General features: G+C 46.7%; 1 protein-coding gene across 5 annotated transcripts in view; it reads right to left on the bottom strand.

Annotated features, from left to right (window-relative positions):
• LOC139232442 (ras-specific guanine nucleotide-releasing factor RalGPS1-like) overlaps window positions 1-26,060 on the bottom strand; it is a 1,066,646-nt gene that overhangs the window by 633,092 nt on the left and 407,494 nt on the right. The gene's annotated exons all lie outside the window — the stretch shown is intronic.

Genomic DNA, 26,060 nt, shown 5'->3' on the forward strand with positions numbered 1-26,060 from the left:
GGGAGAAAAGAGGCATACTGCTTTTCACTGGAATATGAACTCACTCGTCAACTCAGGAAGCAAAAATCTACATGTTAAAAGATTCTCCATCCCTCAAAATTTGAAGTAAAATTGAAGAAATACATCAACAAAACAAGAGCTATTTCTCCTGCAGTTTACCAATTTTGACAATAATCAAGGTACAGTGCACTTGAGGTGTCCGTAAACTACCTCATTTAACCCATGTACCTTGATCATTTGGGTTCCCACTTTTGCCCTCTACTCCTTCACAGATTGACATGAAGTACTACTGCAGGCTTACCATTCTGTTTCCTAGCAAGGAGATGTCCACGGCCGAGTGTTGCCGACTGGCGCAATCCAAGGTCCAGGAGTACGCGCTGAGGGACGCACTAAAGGTTGGTGCAGTCACCGCAAAGGCACGATGGGGAGGAGCCACAGTCTAAGGCCCTTCCGCCACAGTAAACCCAGGGGATGGAATCAGTTCCCCCTCGGGCTGTACTTGTTAATCTGCTTGTATACATAGAGCACCATGTACTGAAAAACACCTGTGTTGTGCCATGTATAATGAAAGTCTCTACACTGTTTCGTAACTTGTAAAGAAATGTAAATGTATTCTCATCCGTTCTGTATACTGCTTTCATCTGCATAGTGCTACATGTAACGTGATTCGTGATCGGTATTGAAACGTATCCTGGAATGTAATGTAAACCTGTTCTTATCTGCTCCATGTAATACCCTTATTTGCACCGTACTACATGTAACGTGATTTACGGATTGTACTAAACTGTACCTTGAAATGAAATGCACGCTGGTGCATTGTATGGAACTGCTGTCAGCATCCAAACGAATTGTATGGAATTGCTGACCGCAAGGTACTGAGCTATTTTCCAAATGTATTGTGAAAATTTTATATGAATAAAGTATCTTTTTTGAAAAAAAAATTCTTTCCTAGAACCACTTCCCAGTGCAGTTCTCTAACCTGGCAGCAGGGAGGGGAAAATGGATTTGATAAGAACCAATCTGAAAAATGTATTGTAAAATCGTATGAAGCATGGGAAAAGGAAATAAACAGTGGAAGTATGAAATTAATTGCAAATAGTCTACAGGAACCGACATAGGAGAGGGATTTAATGTAAAATACCCATCAACTAACAGCACAATTCTCAGCAGCAGTGAAACAGTGACGAGAATCTTGGGATGTATAGTTTGAGTGACAGAGCATAAGGAATTAAGTGTTAATCAGTTTGTTGTGTGTTGCTCTGGGCATGATAACATGGAGGGAGTATCATGGCCTCAGAGGGAGCACAATTAAGGGCAACCAAGTTAATAAATGGGATTGGGAATCTGTGCTGGAAAGCCACATCGCCAAGGAAGGATTGTGCTGTGACGAAGTATCTGCTCTAACGTCAACTTTCTGAGGCAGTCAATGCAGCACCTTTGAGGAGGGGGGGTTTAAAGAGGTATTTTCTGGCACTAATACAACAACACCAATTCCTTGGAAACACGTCAGTAATGGCAAAAGTTGAATAAATAATCACCCAAGACCCCCAGATGTTTGGACATAAATGATTACAAGGTTATATTTCCGCTTGAATGGCAATTCTCTGAATGCGTGCCCTGATAGTTTAAAACACATTTAGCCCCCATGAAATGCAGCAATTGACTGAGTGTAAGCAGTTTAACATATGATTGGGAGAATTATTTTTCGCTACTCTTCTTGTGATAAAATTGATAAATGGAAGGGCCTGCAGAGGTTGATTCTTTTTCCATGAACGTGGACTCTCCGGGGCTCTGTTCTCTGTCTCCTACATATCCCTATTCATCATCTAACTCTTATGGGGATAGTGCAGGAAAATGGAGTAAGGTAGAAGATCAGCTATGATCTTATTGAATGGTGGAGCAGGCTCGAGGGGCTGAATGGCCTACTCCTGCTCCTAGTTCTTATGTCCTAATGAAAATGAAGCAAGGTTTGTTAGATCCAAGTATCGGTGCAGAAATACTTAAAGTTAAATAATGAAGCTGAAGTCAAATAAACCTAGAAAGAAATACGAAAGCAGCCGTTAAGCAAGCCTCTAACAAATAAATCTAGACATCAGAGCTTGATTCACATGTTTTTAATATATCGAGAACTTGTAATAATAAACACATAGGGGGTGAAATTGGGGTTAGTGCCCCCGAGAGGAAGTGGAGTGCAATGTCGCGTGCTCTACTTCCTCTCGGTGGGGGGGGGTTTAACCGTGGGAATTTTCCAGCGCTGGGCGGAGAGGTGCGTAGCGCTGACAGGAGCACAGGGCCCTCCATTCCCGTTAAAGGGGAGAGCATGCTGCGGACTGTGCTTCGGGGAAAAGGGGCCACCACTACACCACTGGGGAGCGGGGTGCCATGGTAGCAGCCCAGCACAGAAGCGGAGTGCTGGGCTGCAACATCGCGGTACGGACCCCGTCATTTCAAGAGGGCAAGGCCGCCATTTAAAATAAAAATGCCGGCGCCGCACCGCCCCTTTAATTTTTGCCCCGCGAGCGGACTGAAGCCCGGTTCACGACCTGCGCGGCTGGCGCGGACGACGCTCGCGGCGGCCTCATGGGGGCGCTCCGGGGCGAAAATGGGTCGCTGCGCACGATGACGGTTAGCGCCTCTGCTCACTCCTGCGGAATTTCGCGGGAGTCGGAAGTGGCCCCGGGTGAGAAGTCGTTTGTGTCCCGTGAACATCCCCGGGGGCGCCAACGGGAGACGCAAATGACGCAAACTTCTTCCGCAAAATGTTGCATTATTAAGCTCGCTTTGACTTCTGGAGGGAGGGTCTTCCATGCTAAACATTGTGATACTCAGTAAATAATTGAACTGGTATAACCCATGACCGGAAGGGTAGCTATAATATCGCTCAATGACAAGGACAGAATGTGAACGGCGTACTGATAAATATGTTCATTTTATGGAACACAATCAGTTCTTTGCTGCTTATCTGCCAAAAAGCAATATCCTTGATCTGCTCCAAGATCTCAGACTACATGGAACTTACCTTTTACAGCAGAGGCTAATTAGGACAAAGTTTGGCTACAAATTTTACATGTATACTTCATGCAAGGACATGACAAAGTGAAGGTCTTATTAGCAATTTAATGCATTATTGACCACAGTATGTGGTCCCACAGTATGTACGGCCACAGAGATGTAGCTCAGTACCAAACTTTACACACCAGATTCCAAGAGATTTCAAATCAAACTCCAGGTTGGACCTCTCTGGTCCGGCACCCTTGGGACCTGACCGCTGCCGAAACAGAGAATTTTCCGAACCACGGGAGGTCTCGCCGAGCCTGGGCTTACCGGTACCTGTAGACAGTGCCAGGGCTCCTGAATGCCTCCACCACGCTCCATTTCCGGCTCAGAAATGCGGGCCTCGCACTCTCTCCCCCCCAGTGTAGAAATCTCCCTGCCACATTTGTTAATTAACGCGCTGGTTTGGTGCTTTTAAAAAAATAAAAATAAACCCTCCTCTCCCTCAGGCCCAGCTTCGGCTCCTCAGTCAGCCGCCTGCCCTTCCCTTTCCTTGCCTGGCCACCTCACTGAAGCGCGGGAAACCGGGACATCACGCACGTAAAGCGGCAGTTGTGCGCTGATCAGAGTCAGGAAGCGTGGGAAACCGATGCCGAACCACGGATGTTTCCGGACCAGAGAGGCCAACCTGTACAAGTGATGGCGAAAAGGAAATCCATAAAATCGCAGCACTCGTGCAGTATATTAAATTCTCCAGCCAACTGTGGCTCTGTACAAATCAATTTGTGCATTCCTGCTGATATTTACAGTCGTTTCGAACTGCTCATCTTGATTTTAAGGGGTTTTTTTTTTGCACACAGTATATTTTTTGCAAGCACTAACTGACCACACTCCACACAAGGAAACTCCAAGACAATCAGCGTATGTTTTAACTAATGCTGCTATACTGCTGTGCAGCAGTGACACCAAATGTGTGGCAGTACTCGTGGGGGTGCACGCAATTGTACCATCTGCTTATTCTGCCATGGGGTCAGCGGGATCAAGAGGTGGAGGGTTGCAAGAGCTCTCTACATGCCTGCACACATTTTCAGAATAAGGGGTTGCCCATTTACAACAGAAATGAGGAGGAATTTCTTCTCTCCGAGGGTCGTGGAGGCTGAGTCGTTGAATATATTTGAAGGTGGAGATACGGATTTTTGAACGATAAGAGAGTGAAGGGTTATGGTGAGCGGGCAGGGAAGTGGAGCTGAGCCCAAGATCAGATCAGCCATGATCTTATTGAATGGCGGAGCAGGCTCGAGGGGCCAAATGGCCTACTCCTGCTCCTATTTCTTGTGTTCTTATGTTCAAATGCATGGAGCTGACTTATGTCTGTAATACACTTATGAATGACTCCATGAGGCAATGTGTTGTACTTAAACTGTCGTGACCTTGGTCCTTGATTCGTAACTCCAGAGTGAGGCACAAGCATGGTGGGCAGCCTTTTATACTGGGCCCTGCACACCTATGCAGGTGACTCAGGCCTCCCACCGCAGTGCCCTCTGGTGGACAGCCTCTGCCACAGGGGCTGGAAACACCAGTCTCCACCAGTTGCACCCTCTAGTGGTGTCAGCATAGTATATACACAGTGTAAACCTTATTGACAGTACATCAGGTAACAAGTCTCCATCTTATGCAACTATACAGTGACGACACAGAGAGTATATCTATAGTCTGCATATATAACACTGACCAATCTGCTTTGCGCTTTGTACTGATTGAGAAGAGCTGGTGGAAAATTGTACTTTCAAATCAGTTGGAAATAGATCAATATTAGATGGCTAAGTTTAAAAAAAAATAAAAAGTGATCTTTTGCCAGCTTCAACTAGGCCAGTGGAAGCTAAAATAAATCATTTTTGTAAGTAGTCTTGTGTATGCTAATAGTTTTAATATCAGCTTTTTACTGCTGCCCACTAAAAAAATCTTGGCCTGGCACCACGGCCAAACGCACAGCACAAGTCCATCTCAAATTTTAAGGAGACATGCAACATGGCTGTAAGTCACTTTGGGACCTCCCAAAGTTGCGACAGGCGCTATGTAAATTCAAGTCTTTCTTTTCACTCTGCCTGGTTAACAATGATTTGGTTAATCCTTTGGGGACCACAATTGCCACGTCTCATTAATAAAGCGACCACATTTCAACGACTGCCATCGAACACGACAACACCACCACCTTGTATTTATATAGCGCCTTTAACGTAGTATAACGTTCCAAGGCGCTTTCGCAGGAGTGTTATACGACAAAAATAAAACCAAAGAACACCAAACAGATAAGCAATCTTTCATGGCTTCCTACATTTGCATTTATTGATAACCGTTTAGCACATTTCACATGTCAAAAGAAAAGCGGTCTTTATACAAGATTTTTGAAGGCACAATTTCAACAGCTGCTCAATTAATATTTTCCTTTACTAAAATATTGCTAAATGGCAGCTTATGCCCAATAAACATATAATTTATGTTAGGCAAACAAATTAATTCACATTCTATGTTTCGGGCTGTTTGGCGCATGGGAACACCACCAGCTCCAAGTTACAAATCATCCTGACTTGGAAGTATATCACCGTTTCTTCATCGTCGCTGAGGCCAAGTCCTGGAACTCCCTCTCTAACAGCACTGTGGGAGTACCTTCACCACACGGACTGCAGCGGTTCAAGGCGGCGGCTCACCACCACCTTCTCAAGGGCAATTAAGGATGGGCAATAAATCCTGGCCCTGCCAGCGACGCCCACATCCCGTGAATGAATAAAAAAAAAGTCATTGCCAAATCAAGTGGATTTCTTGCGTATAAACATAACTACATCTCCCGCTGAAGTTTCATATTTATGAACTTAAAATACATTGTAGTTTTTACGATAAGCATCATCAGTGTGAAGCAGCGATAATTATTCCTTTGAATCCAGTTGAAGAACTTTCCATTTACTGCAGACTTCTGTCATATTAGTTTGCTGGATGAAATTCAATTACAACAAGACTGATTCTTACTTTCCTGCCCCAGGCAAGAAACTCGAGCTGAGGCCGCAGCACATTATTCACACGCACATCAATGCCCGGGAGTCCTTTTCAAAGGCACCTTTTCCAGTACGTAATTTGGTATTTTTTTAATGTTAGATTGTATCAACAAATTGCAGAAATTGAATCCTTTATCATAAAAACTCATTTTAAAAATTTGTCAAACATCACAAAACTGAATTACCTTGAAAATTGTTTTGAACTTGTTATTTGCAAAGGCGAATGCAAGAGAAAATTGCTGCTTGTATTTTTACAGCATTGCGGTTTGGTTTTATGGCATGCATCACTGATTTATTTCCCGTTTTCTTCCTCCCTCAATGTATCGACTCATACTGGAGTATTTGTTTTTGTTCTTGTTCATTCTCGGATGTGGGCATCCGGCATTTATTGCCCATCCCTAATTGCCCTCGAGAAGGTGGTGGCGAGCCACCTTCTTGAATTCTTCTTCTTAGGCAGTTCCTCGGAGTCGAGGGTGACTTGCTTCCACACTGAAAATGAGTTCTCATGTGGTCTCCTATCAACAAGAGCAGGCATTGACGATCAGATCCAACACCACCTCCAGTGCGCCAGTGCAGCCTACGGAAAAGTGTGTTTGAAGCCCTGGCCCTCAAAATTGCCACCAAGCTCATGGTCTACAGGGCTGTAGTAATACCCATCCTCCTGTGTGGCTCAGAGACATGGACCATGTGCAGTAGACACCTCAAGTCGCTGGAGAAATACCACCAACGGTGTCTCTGCAAGATTCTACAAATCTCCTGGGAGAGACGCACCAACATTAGCGTCCTCAACCAGGCCAACATCCCCAGCATTGAAGCACTGACCACACTTGATCAGCTCCGCTGGGCAGGCCACATTGTCCGCATGCCAGACACGAGACTACCAAAGCAAGAGCTCTACTCGGAACTCCTTCAAAGCAAACGAGCCAAAGGTGGGCAGCGGAAACGTTACAGGGACACCCTCAAAGCCTCCCTGATAAAGTGCAACATCCCCACTGACACCTGGGAGTCCCTGGCCAAAGACTTCCCTAAGTGGAGGAAGTGCATCCGGGAGGGCGCCGAGAGCATGCAGAAATCAAACGCAGGCAGCGGAACGAGCATGCCGCAAACCAGTCCCACCCACCCCTTCCCTCAACGACTAACTGTCCCACCTGTGACAGAGTTTGTGGCTCTCGTTTTGGACTGTACAGCCACCTAAGAACTCACTTTAAGAGTGGAAGCAAGTCTTCCTCGATTCCAAGGGACTGCCTATGATGACGGTGATGATGAGTTCTATGCGTGATTTACAGTCTCTGTTACAGGTGGGGCAGACAGTGGTTGAAGGAAGAGGTGGGTGGGTTGCCGCGCACTTCTTCCACTCTTTACACTTGGCTTCAGCTTGCAGTCGGTGTCGAGACGCGAGGTGTTCGGCGCCTTCCCGGATGCTTTTCCTCCACTTTGTGCTGTCTTGGGCCAGGGATTCTCAGGTGCCAGTGGGGATGTTGCACTTTTTCAAGAATGCAACTGAGTGGCTTGCTAGGCCATTGCAGAGGGCAGTTAAGAGTCAACCACATTGCGGTGTGTCTGGAGTCTCATATAGGCCAGATCGGGTAAGGACGGCAGATTTCCTTCCCTAAAGGACATGAGTGAACCTGTTGGGTTTTTATGATAATCCGATAGTTTCATGGTCAGCATTACTGGCACTAGCTTATGGATAAATAAATATATAACAAACACAATACACTTTACACCAGATAGCGACCAGCATCTGATTTTTGCCGAGTCCATGCTGTACTTAGTACCTTCAGGTGCTCAACACGTAAACCTTAACAGGACAGCTTTAGGTTTGCCAGCCAAAGGGTTACGTTGAATGTTTTTATAAAAGATGTAAAATTACCTTATCGTTTCTCCCGGTTCCACATTAACATGGCGCGTCGCTGCCGGCCACTGCTCGCCCGCTCTCAAATGGCTCCTCCGAGATTGCGTCTGAGCCGGAGGACCTAGCTGCCCGCCCCCCAACCCTGCGAGCGGCCTCTGGGGCCACGAATGGCACCCCGCAGCTCACTGGGACTACCCCAAAGGGGCCGGTGGACCAATCTGCGACGGCCCTGTCGACGGCCTGCGCACTGCACCGGGACAGTGCCCCGGTTTGGGTGCCATCCAATTTCTAGGCCAGTCCCTTCTGTTGCTGGCCGCCGAAGAATCTGGAGGCCCAATGCTCGGCGAAATCCAATTTCTGCAAAGGGGGCCTGAAACTGGTATGGCAGGTGGGGGTGGGGGGGGGGGGGGAAGGGAAGAATGTCTATTTTAGGCAGCATGGAGAATGGCTTGACCCAATGCCCAGTCGGATGCATTTCAGGCATTCTTGGGGCCCAGGACATGGGTCTCCAAAATGGGCCCTTGGTGTCCCATTTTACCAGTTCCAATTTCTCACCCAAGGTCACTATGCATACAATGCGCCTTGGGGGCTGAAGCTGCAAATTTAAGCTTTCAATGGCATTCGGCAAAAAGCAGAATTCTATTGGGAAGACTGCCCCCTCCGTGTCTCACCACCCCCACCCCACCCCCGTGTCTCTCCTCCACTGGTCTCTCTCTCTCTCTCTCTCTCTCTCTTTCTCTCCCCTCCCCCTATGGCAAACAAAGTAATGCGCTATTCAAAGTTCCTCTGCATTTTGCATTATTATTGTGGGGTGCATAGCATTGCCTGGTACAGGAAAATGCAACGCTGCCACAGAAATAGCTGGAATGGGAAATGTCAGGAATGGGAAATGTCAAGGCCCTCGTTCTTCACCGGGATTTCAGTCAATTTCAAATTGCTGCATTCCATTGTGAAGAAGTGCTCTTCTTCTGATTGATAGCCATTACATCCTGTGACAGGGGTTAATGCTACATGATGAAGTGCAAAAGGTTCATTCAGTGCAGGGTCTCCAGACATCAATATCATTAGTTACCTTAGAGGGTGCTGTCAGTGGTTCAGGTTAGGACCCGTTATGGTCCTAACCTGAATTTTGTTTAAAAAAAAAAGATTCATTGTGTCTCTTCATAATGTATTTAGATGACTGCGCCTGCTCTTTTGTCAGGCGAGTGGACCTTATGGCATTCAAAGCCATCATCATATGCGCTGCTGTTGATGTTCCCAAGCGTGAAAGAATTATAACATGCCATTATCCCTACAATGTCCAAAATTAAATCAAAGTGTTCTGAATATTAAGAAAATAAATAAAATTAAAAAAGGTCTAAACAGCCTCCTTTCACCAAGTTATGCTGAAGGGAAACACAAAGCTATAGCAGGCCAGTGCGACAATGTGCTGCTTGGGAGACCACCTGAACAGGACGTTGTACCATAGCTAAAGTAACAAAATTTTTCTCTTCGTAAAGGAAGAAGCAGCGGCCTGTTTCTTTGACAGTCTGGTCATGCTCAACACTACTGAGGTTTCTTTGATCCTCATTAACTATTAAGGTTTCCACTGTCTACCAGTTTTGTGGAACAACAAGCTGAACGAAAGCCGTCATCAAACAATTTTGACTTGTCACTGTCTTGTGAACAAAAGTATCAAAAGAACTGCAGCTAAATTTAACAGAGAAAACTGCGAACTGATACATTTTGGTCGTTAAAAATGAGGAGAGGCAACATAAACTAAAGGATACAATTGTAAAGGGGGTGCATGAACAGAGAGACCTGGGGGTTTGTGTGTACAAATCATTTGAAGGTGGCAGGGCAGGTTGAGAAAGCAGTGAAAAAACATACAGCATCCTAGGCTTCATAAATAGAGGCATAGAGTACAAAAGCAAGGCAGTTATGATGAACCTTTATAAAACACTGGTTCAGCCTCAACCGGAGTGTTGTGTCCAATTCTGGGCACCACACTTTAGGAAGGATGTGAAGGGCTGAGAGAGGGTGCAGAAAATATTTACAAGAATGATTCCAGGGCTGAGGGACTTCAGTTACATGGATAGATTGGAGAAGCTGGGGTTGTTCTCCTTAGAGCAGAGAAGGTTGAGAGGAGATTTGATGGAGGTGTTCAAGATCATGAGGGGTCTGGACAGAAGAGAGAGAAATTGTTCCCATTGGCAGAAGGGTGGAGAACCAGAGGACACAGGTTTAAGGTGATTGGCAAAAGAACCAAAGGTGATATGAGGAAAAAACCTTTTTACGCAGCGAGTGGTTAGGATCTGGAATGCACGGCCTGAAAGGGACTCAATCGTGGCTTTCAAAAGAGAATGTGATAAGTACCTGAAGGAACATTTTTTGCGGGGCTACGGGGAAAGGACGGGAGAATTGGGACTAGCTGAATTGCACTTGCAAAGAGCCGGCACAGGCTCGACAGGCAGAATGGCCTCCTTCTGTGCCGTAACCGTTCTATGAATCTGTTGGAACAAAGGAGTAGAGCCACCATTGGCTGACTGATCAATCGATTAGTTGTGAAACCAGCTCGAATGGCACGGTATGGAACTGCTCGGTCAGTCAGTCTGAGCTGGGTCTATTGAAGACAATTAAAATTGTGATACATCTTGGTAATCTTGTGGTTTTCAATTGCTAACTGGAGGGGCACTTAATGGATATGGTGATTTAAACATACACACACAATGACTTGAATTTATTTGAGAACTTTCAAAGATGAAACAGAAATCGTTTGAGCATTTATAGTTTATTTACAAGATGATAAAATGTAAGCCCAAATTGAAACTGATTGGCCTAGAAATTGGTTCAATCCCATGACAGCCTTGAACTGTCGCACCGTGGCTGCTGCGTAAGGGAACTGTGCAAAATTGGTGCTCCTGCATCGTCAGACATGCTGGGTAAGGCAATCGCACTCCAAGAGGCCGTGCGTCGGTCGTGAAGGCGGCAAAGATTTTCCGGTGGGGACGCTAGCGCACGTGAGTCGTGGGATGGGGGGGTTGGAGGGAGGGGATCGGCTGCGGCCCACAGTTTTCAATGTAGAGCCAGGAGGAGCACTCCTGGTGCTTCAGGCAATTAAGACATTTCTTACCGTTTTGGTGCAATCCTCCAGCGGCAACTATTAAGACCACCCGTTTGGCCGCTGCTTGCCTGAGAAAATGGCGGCTGTTTCGCTGTGGCCAGCCGCAAACCAATTTTACAAAGGGGCCTGAAATAGGCGGACAGCCTGATTCGAGGAGGCAATGGGCCCAACGGCCGTTTCTGGCAGGTGTTGCGGACGACCAAAGGGGATGCTAATCAATATGGCGTGCGGTGCACTCACAGCGCACGCTACATTGAACTCTTCAGTGCCTGACAAGGGGATGCTGCGTGATCCAATTTCTAGGTCACTGTGCTTCAGAGCTTCTGAAACATGCTGCCCGGTTCTCTTCTTTGCCAAGGTCGCAAGCGAGGAATCATATTTGTGCTAACATGTTTGTTATAATGGGAGCTGTCCTTCAATACTTTGAAGTGATGGAGTGCACAGATTAATCCAGTCCTTTGTGAAGCAGCCTGTGCAATGTTTTATTCACCCAAGGAAATCATGACAGCTGTAGCAGCGGCAGCTGGTTGGCAAGGCAACTGGACTCTGCGAGCCCCAAGGTCAGAGGCTCTCGAGCATTTATTTAATTTCTCTCGATTTTTGACATTGGTGGTGAATGGACGTGAGAATGCAAGACGTCTCGGAAAACAAAGGCTGCCCATCTGCTTTTGTGCCACACACAGGGACTATACAGTGGTGGCTTACCCGAGATTAAACTGACGCTCCAACGCATCATGTAACCTTTCAACCGGCTCTTCCTTACCCCGCTTGTCAGTTACAATTATTAGAAAGTGCTGACTAAAAGACAAGGGGGCTGAATTTTTCCTGCGATAAGGGGTCGGGTGTGCATGGCGATGACGCTAATCGTGGAGCACAGCACAAACCACTTTTCTATGAGCCCAAACAAATTGTTGTTACACTAACGGCGTTGATGACGTCAGAGTGACGCGAACGTGTCGTGTCACGCAGACGCCTCACAACGTCCCCTCCCCTTCTTTTAAAGGGGAGGGCCGCTGCGAACTCTGCAGTCTCTTTAGTGGCGCTCACTTGGCCACCAGGGAGAGTGTGGGCCGGGCCAGCGGCCCTGGCACCCATTTAGGGGCGTCGGTCTGCGTGTTGGCAGCCCGGCCACATAAATGGCTGACAGAAAAAAGATGGCAGCCGCCGCACTCGCACCTCCCCTTTAATGGCGGCCAGCGCGCCACAAGCACCACGGTTTCCCGCACCGAAAGACTGTCAGCGGCATCGCTGACCTGGCGTCCCCCGCGGGGTAATTTCCCCCGAGGGGCGCAAAAGGGTCGGCGTGGGGCGATAAGGGGTCGGGTGTGCATGGCGATGATGTCATCGCCACGCTAATTGCGAGGCACGGCACAAGCCACTTTTCACCGGCAAAGCCTCGGGGGCAAATCCACGCGCGGCGCTGTGCCCGCGCACTAACTCAATAGCGCACCAACTCAATAGCGCACCGTTATCACCAGCCGGTGGCGCTAACTGGCACTGCACAAAGGGGCCAATTTCGGCCCAAAATCTTTACCCCTGTTTTGTTCCGACCTGTTCACAACTTGCAAAAAAAGGCAAGTCACCTCTGCACTGAACTCACCAACTGCCGCACAGCTCAGTCTAAAAGATTGTAACTCCAGCCCCAAAGACAAGTTGCCATGGAACAAAGCCTTTACACCACCTCAAACTTTAACAAAAACTCTGTTAAAGTCATAAGGGTCACGGATCGGGTGATACCAGATATGACTGATTTGTTTGCCAAAAATTATAAACCACAAGTGGTTTGGGGGCTATAAACGTACAGTCCTGCAGTTCATATCTCTGTTTTTTGGTAAATCACCCACTCCTGTTGTACATCCTCTGCTTCTGGTTTAACTAAGTACAAGATTCTATTGGTGCAACTCAAAATGAGAAGAACTGACAGGTTCAAGAACGGCAAACTGTTTTCCAGGCAATAACGGCTCAACTTACATGAGGATACAGTAGCATAGGGCTTATGTTACTGGACTTGCAATCCAGAGGCTTGGACTAATGATCCGGAGACGTGAGTTCAAATCCATGGCAGCTGTGGGAATTAAATTCAGTTCATTAAATAAATCTGGAATATAAAAGCTAGTATCAGTAATGGTGACCATGAAACTACCGGATTGTCATAAAAAACCATCTGGTTCACTGATGTCCTTTCGGGAAGGAAATCTGCCGTCCTTACCCGGTCTGGCCTATATGTGATTTCAGACCCATTATAGGCAGTCCCTCGAAATCGAGGAAGACTTGCTTCCACTCAAAAAGTGAGTTCTGAGGTGACTGTACAGTCCAACTTGGGAATTACAGTCTCTGTCACAGGTGGGGCAGACAGTGGTTGAAGGAAAGGGTGGGTAGGGAGTCTGGTTTGCCACACGCTCTTTCCGCTGCCTGCGCTTGTTTTCTGCACGCTCTCGGCAACGAGACTCGAGGTGCTCAGCGCTCTCCCGGATGCTCTTCCTCCAGTTAGGGCGGTCTTGGGCCAGGGACTCCCAGGTGTTGGTGGGAATGTTGCATTTTATCGAGGCGGCTTTGAGGGTGTCCTTGAAACGTTTCCTCTGCCCACCTGGGGCTCGCTGGCCGTGTAGGAGTTCCGAGTAGAGCGCTTGCTTTGGGAGTCTCGTGTCAGGCATGCGAACAATGTGGCCCGCCCAACGGAGCTGGTCGAGTGTGGTCAGTGCTTCGACGCTGGGAATGTTGGCCTGATCGAGGATGCACGACCCACAGCAATGTGGTTGACTCTTAGTTGCTCACTGAAATGGCCGAGCAAGCCACTCAGTTGTGCCAAACACTGCGAAAAAGTCACTGTACCTTCACCCCATGGACTGCAGCGGTTCAAAGCGGCGGCTTCTAATGGGCGATTCGGGATGGCCTTAACAGTGACGCCCACATCCCGTGAACGAATAAATTAAAACAAGTTTCCAAGAGAAGAACAACGAGGTTTGACAATATTTCAGTTGTGCAAGAATTGAATCACGTGTTTATCAGTAGTTGATTCCCGATGGCTTATTTTCTGATGGTGCAAGTTTTTTGGTGAGCCTCCTAATAATTCTACCAGAGGACATGCAGAATATCATTCTCATCATTCACAAACCCGGAGCTTCATCAAATGTTCGAATGCGTCACAAACATTAACATTTGGTCCACATACCACCACCGTGAAAACAAACTATTCTTTCCATTCGCCTTGTGATCTATGATGCAAATGCCTGCAACCAACAAAGGATATTTTTATCAATGCCAGGCGTACCGTAACTCCCACAAATATTCCCTGCTGCACAACAGTCCTCAGCATCCTGCTTAACTGAACATCAATAGTTTTTCATAAAAATCTGTAGTCTTAAGCAATAAATTCCACATTGCCATATAACAGGGAGCAGTTAGCACAGGAGTCTGGCCTATAAATCTACATGCACTACTCTCACCTCAAGGTGGTCGTTTAAACCCCATTCCAGGGACTCGAGCACATAATCTAGGCTGACATTCCAGTGCAATGCTGAGGGAGCACTGCACTGTCAGAGGTGCCGTCTTTCGGCTGAGACGTTAAACCAAGGCCCCGTCTGCCCTCTCAGGTGGACGTAAATGATCTTGTCGAAGAGTTGGAGCGTTATCCTCCAGTGTCCTGGCCAATATTTAATCCCTCAATCAACGTCACACAAACCAGGTTACCTGGTCATTATCAGATTGCTATTTGTGGGAGCTTGCTGTGGGCAAATTGGCTGCTCCATTTCTGACATTACAACAGTGACTACACTCAAAGTATTTCATTGGCTGTGACACACTTTGGGACACTCTGAATTCATTAAAGGAGCTATATAAATCCAAGTCTTTCTTTCTTTGTTCTTTCTGTGGAAGAATTTTCCCCAAATCTTACTCGCCCAATATTAATAAATAATAAACAGCTAGGAGAGTGAACGTTGTCTTGGGAGGTAACACAAAATGGGTGAGAGCTCATCAGTCTGTTCTACACTCCGCCCATTTTTTTCGCTATAGATGTCACTGGCTTCTAGCCAAGGTAGTCTCATCAGATGAACCTCGTTTACAGATCAAACATGACTAAGAATTCCATTTGATATCATAATGCAGACTTGGCTCAGTTGGTAAAACACTGCGCCTCCAAGTCTGAAGATTGTGGGTCTAACTCTGTACAGAGCTGGGCATATACTCCCAGCCCACCACTTGGTGCAGTGCTGAGGAACCACCTTTCAGACTAGCTGCTAAACCGGGGCCCCACCTGGCATTGCACTGTGCGTAGAGTACTTCCAGTGTCAGGGCCAACTTTCTTCCCACAATTTACCCCATGGATTACTTGGCCATTCAATTAATGGTGTTTGTGGGATCTTGCTGTGTACCCATCGGCTGCTGTGTTTGTCTACATAACACCAATGACCACATTCGAGATGTTGGGTCAGCTTTTTTGGTGCTCAGTTGCACCTTTTTACAGAATTAACATTACAAAGTCTGAGTTTTCATTGACGCACTGGCCATAAGGCAACTAAAACACAAGCATTCTTTTGGGTATTTGAAGACCATGCAATGATGAAAATGAGTGAGAGGACAAGGAATTATATGTCAATATCTTTGTTCTCCTTACTCTTCCTTACTCAGAGGAGTATCATTAAGCTGCCGCATCCGGCTCGAATCATTCTAAATTTAGACCTGTCAGCAGCTGAACTGGGATCATCAGATCGAATCACCTGATCGGATCGCTCCACCTTGATGTTCAACACCAATTCCCTGAACCGCGCACGGGAAGTGGAGCCGACTGCACTGGATAAACACACCTCGGCTCGCGGCCATGGTTCAGAACTTCTAATCCCAAACCAAACTTTAAAGCTACATCTGAACCCAAGATTAGAGTTTATTGAAATGCTCCTCCCCCATCATCCAAACACAACTATAGAAGGTAAGCTTTGATGGATTAACAAGGAGAGAGAAGAACATAAGAAATGGGAGGAGTAGGCCATATGGACCCTCGAGCCAATAAGATCAAGGCTGATCTTATTCCGCAACTCCACTTTCAATCAGAACACAAGAGAATTCAAAGAGCAAAGTTATCCTATACAAAAACTGTTGTGGTTTATTGAGGCCTTTGGTGTGCAGTTATAATGATACTCAGATACATTACAAAGGTAGATTCAGAAATGAAACGTTAACTCGGTTTCTCTCTCCACAGATGCTGCCTGACCCGCTGAGCACTGTTCCCAGCGTTGTACAGCCGTGCAGTTACCCCGAGGCTGCGCGCAGCAGACGTTACAGTCCGTGCAGTCCGGTAGGAGCGGGCTGTGGTGCTGGAACCCAATGTAGGCCTGAGCCCCGAGATTGTGAACAGCTGCCGAATGTTGATACTGTGCTGGCAGTCGCGGCCAATGGCGATGTGTTTATACAGAGCGCTGGAGCACTGGGACTGGCACTGAGCCTCAGGGAGGAAGGGAGGAGGATGGGGAGAGACAGAGAGCAAGCGCGCAACTGGGGGGGGGGGAAAAGAGAGCGCGCGACTGGGGTGGGGGGGGGGGGGGAAGAGAGCGCGCGACTGGAGGGGGGGGGGGGGAAAGAGAGAGCGCGCGACTGGGGGTGGAGGGGGGGGAAGAGAGCGCGCGACTGGAGGGGGGGGGGGGAAGAGAGCGCGCGACTGGAGGGGGGGGTGGAGAGAGCGCGCGACTGGAGGGGGGGTGGAGAGAGCACGCGACTGGAGGGGGGGTGGAGAGAGCACGCGACTGGAGGGGGGGGGGCGGAGGGGAAGAGAGCGCACGACTTGGGGGGGGTGGGGGGGGAAGAGAGAGAGAGCGCGCGACTGGAGGGGGGGGGGCGGGGGGGAAGAGAGCGCACGACTTGGGGGGGGGAAGAGAGAGAGAGCGCGCGACTGGGGGGGGGGGGGGAGGAGAGCGCGACTGGAGGGGGGGGTGGGGAAGAGAGAGAGAGCGCGCGACTGGGGGGGGGGGGGAGGAGAGCGCGACTGGAGGGGGGGTGGGGAAGAGAGAGCGCGCGACTGGGGGGGGGGGGTGGGGAAGAGAGAGCGCGCGACTGGGGGGGGGGGGGGGGGGGAGAGAGAGTGCAAGACTGGGGGGGGGGAGGAAAGAGTGGCCCCTTATCCTGAGACTATGTCCCCTAGTTTTAGTTTCCCTTATGAGTGGAAATATTCTCTCTGCATCCACCTTGTCGAGCCGCCTCATTATTTTATATGTTTCGATAAGATCACCTCTCATTCTTCTGAACTCCAATGAGTGTAGGCCCAACCTACTCAACCTATCTTCAGAAGTCAACCCCCTCATCTCCGGAATCAACCGAGTGAACCTTCTCTGAACAGCCTCAATCGCAGGACAGCTCAGATGAATACGTGGCTTGAGCAGTGGTGAAGCAGGGAGGGAATTCAAATTCCTGGGGCATTGGAACCGGTTCTGGGGGAGGTGGGACCATTACAAACCGGACGGTCTGCACCTGGGCAGGACCGGAACCAATGTCCTAGGGGGAGTGTTTGCTAGTGCTGTTAGGGAGGAGTTAAACTAATATAGCAGGGGGATGGGAACCAATGCAGGGAAACAGAGGGAATCAAAAAAGGAGACAAAAGCGAAAGACAGAAAGGAGATGAGTAAAAGTGGAGGGCAGAGAAACCCAAGGCAAAAAACAAAAAGGGCCACTGAATATATAGGGGCTGCAGGAGGGGTCAAAACTAAAAATCATGGTTTAAAAACTAGTATTAAAACACTCTACCTAAACGCATGCAGCATTCGAAATAAAGTAAATGAGTTGATGGCACAAATCATCACAAATGGGTATGATTTGGTGGCCATTACAGAAACGTGGTTGCAGGGTGGCCAAGACTGGGAATTAAACATACAGGGGTATCTGACGATTCGGAAAGATAGACAAGAAGGGAAAGGAGGTGGGGTAGCTCTGTTAATAAAGGATATCAGGGCAGTTGTGAGACACGATATTGGCTCTATTGAACAAAATGTTGAATCATTGTGGGTGGAGATTAGAGATAGTAAGGGGAAAAAGTCACTGGTGGGCGTAGTTTATAGGCCCCCAAATAACAACTTCACGGTGGGGCGCGCAATAATCAAGGGAATAATGGAGGGATGTGAAAAAGGAACGGCAGTAATCATGGGGGATTTTAACCTACATATCGATTGGTCAAATCAAATCGCACGGGGTAGCCTGGAGGAGGAATTCATAGAATGCATAAGAGATTGCTTCCTAGAACAGTATGTTACAGAACCTACAAGGGAGCAAGCTATCTTAGATCTGGTCCTGTGCAATGAGACAGGAATAATAAACGATCTCCTAGTAAAAGATCCTCTCGGAATGAGTGATCACAGTATGGTTGAATTTGTAATACAGATTGAGGGTGAGGAAGTAGTGTCTCAAACGAGTGTACTATGCTTAAACAAAGGGGACTACAGTGGGATGAGGGCAGAGTTGGCTAATGTCGACTGGAAACACAGACTAAACGGTGGCACAATTGAGGAACAGTGGAGGACTTTTAAGGAGCTCTTTCATAGTGCTCAACAAAAATATATTCCAGTGAAAAAGAAGGGCGGTAAGAGAAGGGATAACCAGCCGTGGATAACCAAGGAAATAAAGGAGAGTATCAAATTAAAAACCAATGCGTATAAGGTGGCCAAGGTTAGTGGGAAACTAGAAGATTGGGAAAATTTTAAACGACAGCAAAGAATGACAAAGAAAGCAATAAAGAAAGGAAAGATAGATTACGAGGGTAAACTTGCGCAAAACATAAAAACAGATAATAAAAGCTTTTACAGATATATAAAACGGAAAAGAGTGACTAAAGTAAATGTTGGTCCCTTAGATGAGAAGGGGGATTTAATAATGGGAAATGTGGAAATGGCTGAGACCTTAAACTATTATTTTGCTTCGGTCTTCACAGTGGAAGTCACAAAAACCATGCCAAAAATTGCTGGTCACAGGAATGTGGGAAGGGAGGACCTTGAGACAATCACTATCACTCGGGAGGTAGTGCTGGACAGGCTAATGGGACTCAAGGCAGACAAGTCCCCTGGTCCTGATGAAATGCATCCCAGGGTATTAAAAGAGATGGCGGAAGTTATAGCAGATGCATTAGTTATAATCTACCAAAATTCTCTGGACTCTGGGGAGGTACCAGCGGATTGGAAAGCAGCTAATGTAACGCCTCTGTTTAAAAAAGGGGGCAGACAAAAGGCAGGTAACTATAGGCCGGTTAATTTAACATCTGTAGTGGGGAAAATGCTTGAAACTATCATTAAGGATGAAATAGCGGGACATCTAGATAGGAATAGTGCAATCAAGCAGAGGCAACATGGATTCATGAAGGGGAAATCATGTTTAACTAATTTACTGGAATTCTTTGAGGATAGAACGAGCATGGTGGATAGAGGTGTACCGATGGATGTGGTGTATTTAGATTTCCAAAAGGCATTCGATAAGGTGCCATACAAAATGTTACTGCAGAAGATAAAGGTTCGCGGAGTCAGAGGAATGGAAATAGAATTGGCTGGCTAACAGAAAGCAGAGAGTCGGGATAAATGGGTCCCTTTTCGGGTTGGAAATCGGTGGTTAGTGGTGTGCCACAGGGATCGGTGCTGGGACCACAACTGTTTACAATATACATAGATGACCTGGAAGAGGGGACAGAGTGTAGTGTAACAAAATTTGAAGATGACAAAGATTAGTGGGAAAGCGGGTTGTGTAGAGGACACAGAGAGGCTGCAGAGATTTAGATAGGTTAAGCGAATGGGCTCAGGTTTGGCAGATGGAATACAATGTCAGAAAATGTGAGGTCATCCATTTGGGAAAAAAAAACAGTAAAAGGGAATATTATTTGAATGGATTCACTAGGCTGATTCCGGAGATGAGAGGGTAACCTTATGATGATAGATTGAGTAGACTGGGTCTTTACTCGTTGGAGTTCAGAAGGATGAGGGGTGATCTTATAGAAACATTTAAAATTATGAAAGGGATAGACAAGATAGAGGCAGAGAGGTTGTTTCCACTGGTCGGGGAGATTAGAACTAGGGGGCACAGCCTCAAAATACGGGGGAGCCAATTTAAAACTGAGTTGAGAAGGAATTTCTTCTCCCAGAGGGTTGTGAATCTGTGGAATTCTCTGCCCAGGGAAGCAGTTGAGACTAGCTCTTGAATGTATTCAAATCACAGATAGATAGATTTTTAACCAATAAGGGAATTAAGGGTTACGGGGAGCGGGCGGGTAAGTGGAGCTGACTCCAGGGAATGAGCCCTCTGGTGGTTAAACAAGGTATTTACATAAGAACATACATAAGAATTAGGAACAGGAGTAGGCCATCTAGCCCCTCGGGCCTGCTCCGCCATTCAACAATATCATGGCTGATCTGGCCGTGGACTCAGCTCCACTTACCCGCCCGCTCCCCGTAACCCTTAATTCCCTTATTGGTTAAAAATCTATCTATCTGTGATTTGAATACATTTAAGAGCTAGCCTCAACTGCTTCCCTGGGCAGAGAATTCCACAGATTCACAACCCTCTGGGAGAAGAAATTCCTTCTCAACTCTGTTTTAAATTGGCTCCCCCGTATTTTGAGGCTGTTCCCCCTAGTTCTAGTCTCCCCGACCAGTGGAAACAACCCCTCTGCCTCTATCTTGTCTATCCCTTTCATTATTTTAAATGTTTCGATAAGAGCATTGGCGCAGAGTGATCCTTGAATGGGCCCAAGGTGACCTCTGGCGTTTGTGATTTGACAAAGAATTGGAACGATTGGCTACGAATTTCAAAAAAAATAAAATAAAAAAATAAGAATCTAAATGGGATGGAGGTGCAAAGGAATCGCGGGGCACAGATTCACAAATCATTAAAAGTAACAACGCAGTTTAAAAAGAGCCAAAAAAGTGCAAATAAAGCATTGGGGTTCAATTTGAGAGGAATAGAATTCGAAAGCAGAGAAGTTATGTTAATCTTGTGTAGAACCTTGTCTGATTATCTCATGACTTGAGACGATGGGGTTACTGTATATATGCTTTTAAGTGGTTGCTTTTGTTGTTGTGTTGTTGCTGTAGTAAATTTTGCCCAAGGACAAAGAGGTCACGCTCAAAGGAATTTGTGACCCCTGGAGAGAACATTGCTGCTGGGGATTTCCAGCATTTCTTGTTTATATTTCCAGAAATGAACTACTTCGGATTTTACACTTCTCTACGAAACATCTTTCAAACCAAATGTTCCTTCAGAGAAGTATATTTCGCCGTGCCAGGATCTGCCAACAATAAGATTAATTTTTTAAAGCTTTATTTTCACAGTATGTTTTTGTTATGTATGTAAACCTGTAAGTACGTATGTAAAAGCCTCTGTTTAAAAAAGGGGGCAGACAAAAGGCAGGTAACTATAGGCCGGTTAGTTTAACATCTGTAGTGGGGAAAATGCTTGAAGCTATCATTAAGGAAGAAATAGCGGGACATCTAGACAGAAATAGTGCAATCAAGCAGACGCAACATGGAGTCATGAAGGGGATATCATGTTTAACTAATTTACTGAAATTCCTTAAGGATATAACGAGCATGGTGGATAGAGGTGTACCATTGGATTTCCAAAAGGCATTCGATAAGGTGCCACACAAAAGGTTACTGCAGAAGATAAAGGTACGCGGAGTCAGAGGAAATATATTAGCATGGATTGAAAATTGGCTGGCTAACAGAAAGCAGAGAGTCGGGATAAATGGATCCTTTTCGGGTTGGAAATCGGTGGTTAGTGGTGTGCCACAGGGATCGGTGCTGGGACCACAACTGTTTACAATATACATAGATGACCAGAAGAGGGGACAGAGTGTAGTGTAACAAAATTTGAAGATGACAAAGATTAGTGAAAAGCGGGTTGTGTAGAGGACACAGAGAGGCTGCAAAGAGATTTGGATAGGTTAAGCGAATGGGCTAAGGTTTGGCAGATGGAATACAATGTTGGAAAATGTGAGGTCATCCACCTTGGGGGGGGGGGGGGGGGAAAAAAACAGTAAAAGGGAATATTATTTGAATGGAGAGAAATTACAACATGCTGCGGTGCAGAGGGACCTGGGGGTCCTTGTGCATGAATCCCAAAAAGTTAGTTTGCAGGTGCAGCAGGTAATTAGGAAGGCGAATAGAATGTTGGCCTTCATTGCGAGAGGGATGGAGTACAAAAGCCTAGGGAGGTCCTGCTGCAACTGTACAGGGTATTGGTGAGGCCGCACCTGGAGTACTGCGTGCAGTTTTGGTCACTTTACTTAAGGAAGGATATACTAGCTTTGGAGGGGGTACAGAGACGATTCACTAGGCTGATTCCGGAGATGAGAGGGTAACCTTATGATGATAGATTGAGTAGACTGGGTCTTTACTCAGAGTTCAGAAGGATGAGGGGTGATCTTATAGAAACATTTAAAATTATGAAAGGGATAGACAAGATAGAGGCAGAGAGATTGTTTCCACTGGTCGGGGAGATTAGAACTAGGGGGCACAGCCTCAAAATACGGGGGAGCCAATTTAAAACTGAGTTGAGAAGGAATTTCTTCTCCCAGAGGGTTGTGAATCTGTGGAATTCTCTGCCCAGGGAAGCAGTTGAGGCTAGCTCTTAAATGTATTCAAATCACAGATAGATAGATTTTTAACCAATAAGGGAATTAAGGGTTACGGGGAGCGGGCGGGTAAGTGGAGCTGAGTCCACGGCCAGATCAGCCATGATATTGTTGAATGGCGGAGCAGGCCCGAGGGGCTAGATGGCCTACTCCTGTTCCTAATTCTTATGTATGTTCTTATGTAAATACCTTGTTTAACCACCAGAGGGCTCATCCCCTGGAGTCCCAAGGCATCCCACAATCCCGTGGGAGCACCTGAATATAAGGAGACCTCACAGGCTGGAGAGGCACTCTGAGATCTGTAATAAAGGACTACGGTCACACCTTACTTTGAGCTTGCAGTATCTAGTCTGACTCTTTATTCAAGACATAACAGTTTTGGTGCGGTTTACATCAAATAAAAAAAAAAACACAAACATGCATTTTAAGCATAAAGCATAAAATATCAGGAAGCTTTCCGGAATCTGAAGCCATGATTTGGATTTCAGAGACGTGTAATCTTCAAATTGCTGTACTAGAAATGGCAGATAACATGTCGACAACAATAACTATTTGAAAAGTTTTGGGCCGCGGTCCAATTTACAGTCACTTCATCAACAGCAATTATTGTGCAGACCTCACAGATACTGCAAGCACACTGACTGCTGATGGAGTTTCCACAGTTGTGGGAAATCGCAAATTTAAATGTCTAGCTTGAGCAAACAAAACCTCTTTAACCGTTTCATTTTTCAAAAAATATGAGAACAAGACCTGAATGAATAATTATTTTGACGGAAAAAAAAAATCAAAACCAGTGAAATTAAAGTTGGACCAAAGCACATCACTTCTATTTCGCATTCTATTGTGAAGTCTATCGAATAATTCAAGATAAATTCTTCACATGTGCAGTCACAGATTTATACAGAATTCCTAGGTTTGCACTGATGTTCCATGTGGGTTCAGGTTACTGGATCACGCTAAGGTAGAAAGACCTCCAAGCTACAGACTGATGGGTTGTGTTATATAATGGGAGCCTCACCTCAGACTGCATGCAACTACCAGTCGCTCTCACAATTTCTCTTTAATTGTCTTCTTGACGTGTAGTGAAAGCCCTCGATTAAAACCATACATTTATTTACCTGACATGGCTCCACACCAGCTTATATCAAGTTACAGTTTTTCACTGCATCTTCTTGGGTTAAGTTTTAATGAAGGAAGATATTTATATGGATTTATAGATTTCTTCGATAAAGGACAATGGGTAAAGAATAATGTACCACAAAGAAGAACCTTGTTTTCAATCATTTAACAGTGAAATATTGAAGATTCCCGATAGGTATTTAAATTGAGAAAGTTCTGTGTGGTGAAACTTGGCCTATACACAGATGCCAATGTATATATATTCAGATTTTGACACTACTGGGAGTGATGCTGGCCTTAGAAGGTAGGGTCCTGATTTGACCATCTCTCCGCTGCCTAAAAATATATCCGTAAAGACTAACTAACCCAATAATCCATATGATTTGTGGCCAATTTAAAAAAATGATTTCTGTCCATTTGCTTGCCTCTATTTCAAGACCATCTTTTGACGATATTTACTTTCCGAAGCAATTATCGCCTCGGTAAGGAATTTTACAGAGGCCTGCAACAGCCTGGTGCTAAGTAAATCATTTTGGCTTCTTCAGTAGAATCTATAGCAGAGTGACAGGCCATTCATCCCAACTGGTCGATGCCAGCCGGCTAGTCTGAGGACTTTCCCTCAACTTCCATCCTCTGTTTGTGTTGTGTGTGCAATAAAGGTTCAAACGGAGTACTGTTTAACTAAGCAAGGTACAACCTTGGCTCTGCTTTATTTAGGCCCAAAGTGCCTGACTCTGAAAATGGCTGGCCTTTTATGCCTGAGCCGCACCATGTGCGTGCTGCTCAGTGGCCTCCAACAATGACGCCATCTGGTGGCTACAAACAGAATGTACATACGTGACAGTTTTGTAGCCCTCTTTCAATCCAGTCTGCGAACTGGTCCCTGACCCCACATGCTCTGACCTTTGTCATGAGTCTTTTGTGACACAATGCCCAAGGGTTTCTGAGAGGCCACGGGGGGGGGGGGGGGGGGGTGATTTTCCCCGGGTACTTAAAAGGCACTAAGGAGGTGGCCAAATGGGGTCGTAACTTGAAACAAACAGTGGTTTAGCCCACGATTAGCATGAGACACCATCTTGGTAAAGGAGTTGAAGCTTGGCACGAGGAACAGCCGCCCAGAGGACCGTTCATGCAGCTGACTGTCAGTTAAATTGCTTGTTACTGCTCATTGACTAGGCTCCACAGCATTTTGGTGGCCTGTATTGTTTGACCCAACGCCCTCTCCTAACAGCAGTCAGCTGATTGGGAGTCTCTTCTTCTTAGGCACTCCCTCGGAGTCGAGGATGACTTGCTTCCACACTAATAGGAGTTCTGAGGTGACTGATGAGACCGATGCAGGACCTAAAGTCTCTGTCACAGGTGGTTGAAGGGACGGGTGGGTGGGGTGCTTGGCTCGCCGTGCGCTCCTTCCACTTGCTCCCGGCGAAATGACTCAAGGTGTTCGGCGCCTTCTCGGATGATTCACCTCCACTTTGAGCGGTCTTGGGGCCAGAGATTCCCAGTTGTCGGTGGGGATGTTGCACATTTTCAAGGAGGCTATGAGGGTGTCCTTGAAGCGCTTCCTCTGCCCATCTGGGACTCACTTGCCGTGTCGGAGCTCTGAGTAGAGCGCTTGTTTTGGGAGTCTAGTATCGGGCGTGCGGACTACTCATTGCAAAGGATTTCGAGCGCTACTTAAAAGGTGTATCACATTTGACTGTTCACTTGCTGCTGGAGGTTTGAAGAGGTCTTTTGAAACATGTTGGAAGCCTTCCTGGGACACTTTGTCAAAACTTCACCAAGACTCCAGCAACATTGATGCTGGAAATTCCCTGAGGACTTCACCTAAAATGAGCGAGTGCTGTGTTACTCTGCCTTATGGGAGTAACTAGGAGAAAGGGAGTGCTTGGTCATGGGCACCTTGTTCGGAGGCCCCCTTGGTCTGCAGGAGGAATGGGAGGAGATGAAGCCAGGCAGGCTGCTGCTGCAAGAGAGGGACAGGTGGGGGCCCAAATTCAGGCTCCGGATAAGGCCCGCATCGAGTCGTCACCACATTGCAGTCCATTAGCCGCCCCAACCCAAATTCAGCGCAGAGATTTTTCGGCCTGTCCCCGCTGCCGACAGCCACAAGCACGTCATCGAAGTACGCACCACCACTCTCCCGCACCTCCAGAACACACCGCCCCATATTTACCTTAAAAAAAAAATCGCCGGTCCGTCACATGGTGCCCGACAGCTTTTTCCGTCAGTGCACCGGCCAATTATTTCCCCCGGTTCGGCCGGGCCACTAACAGGCAAACTGGCTCCCCCCCCCTCGAGTGCCAGGCCGCTGGTGGCCCAGTGGCAGAAGCTAAAAAATCGTAACGG

This window comes from Pristiophorus japonicus, chromosome 20 (genome assembly GCF_044704955.1).
Source record: "Pristiophorus japonicus isolate sPriJap1 chromosome 20, sPriJap1.hap1, whole genome shotgun sequence".
In the NCBI taxonomy this organism is placed as follows: Eukaryota; Metazoa; Chordata; class Chondrichthyes; family Pristiophoridae; genus Pristiophorus; species Pristiophorus japonicus.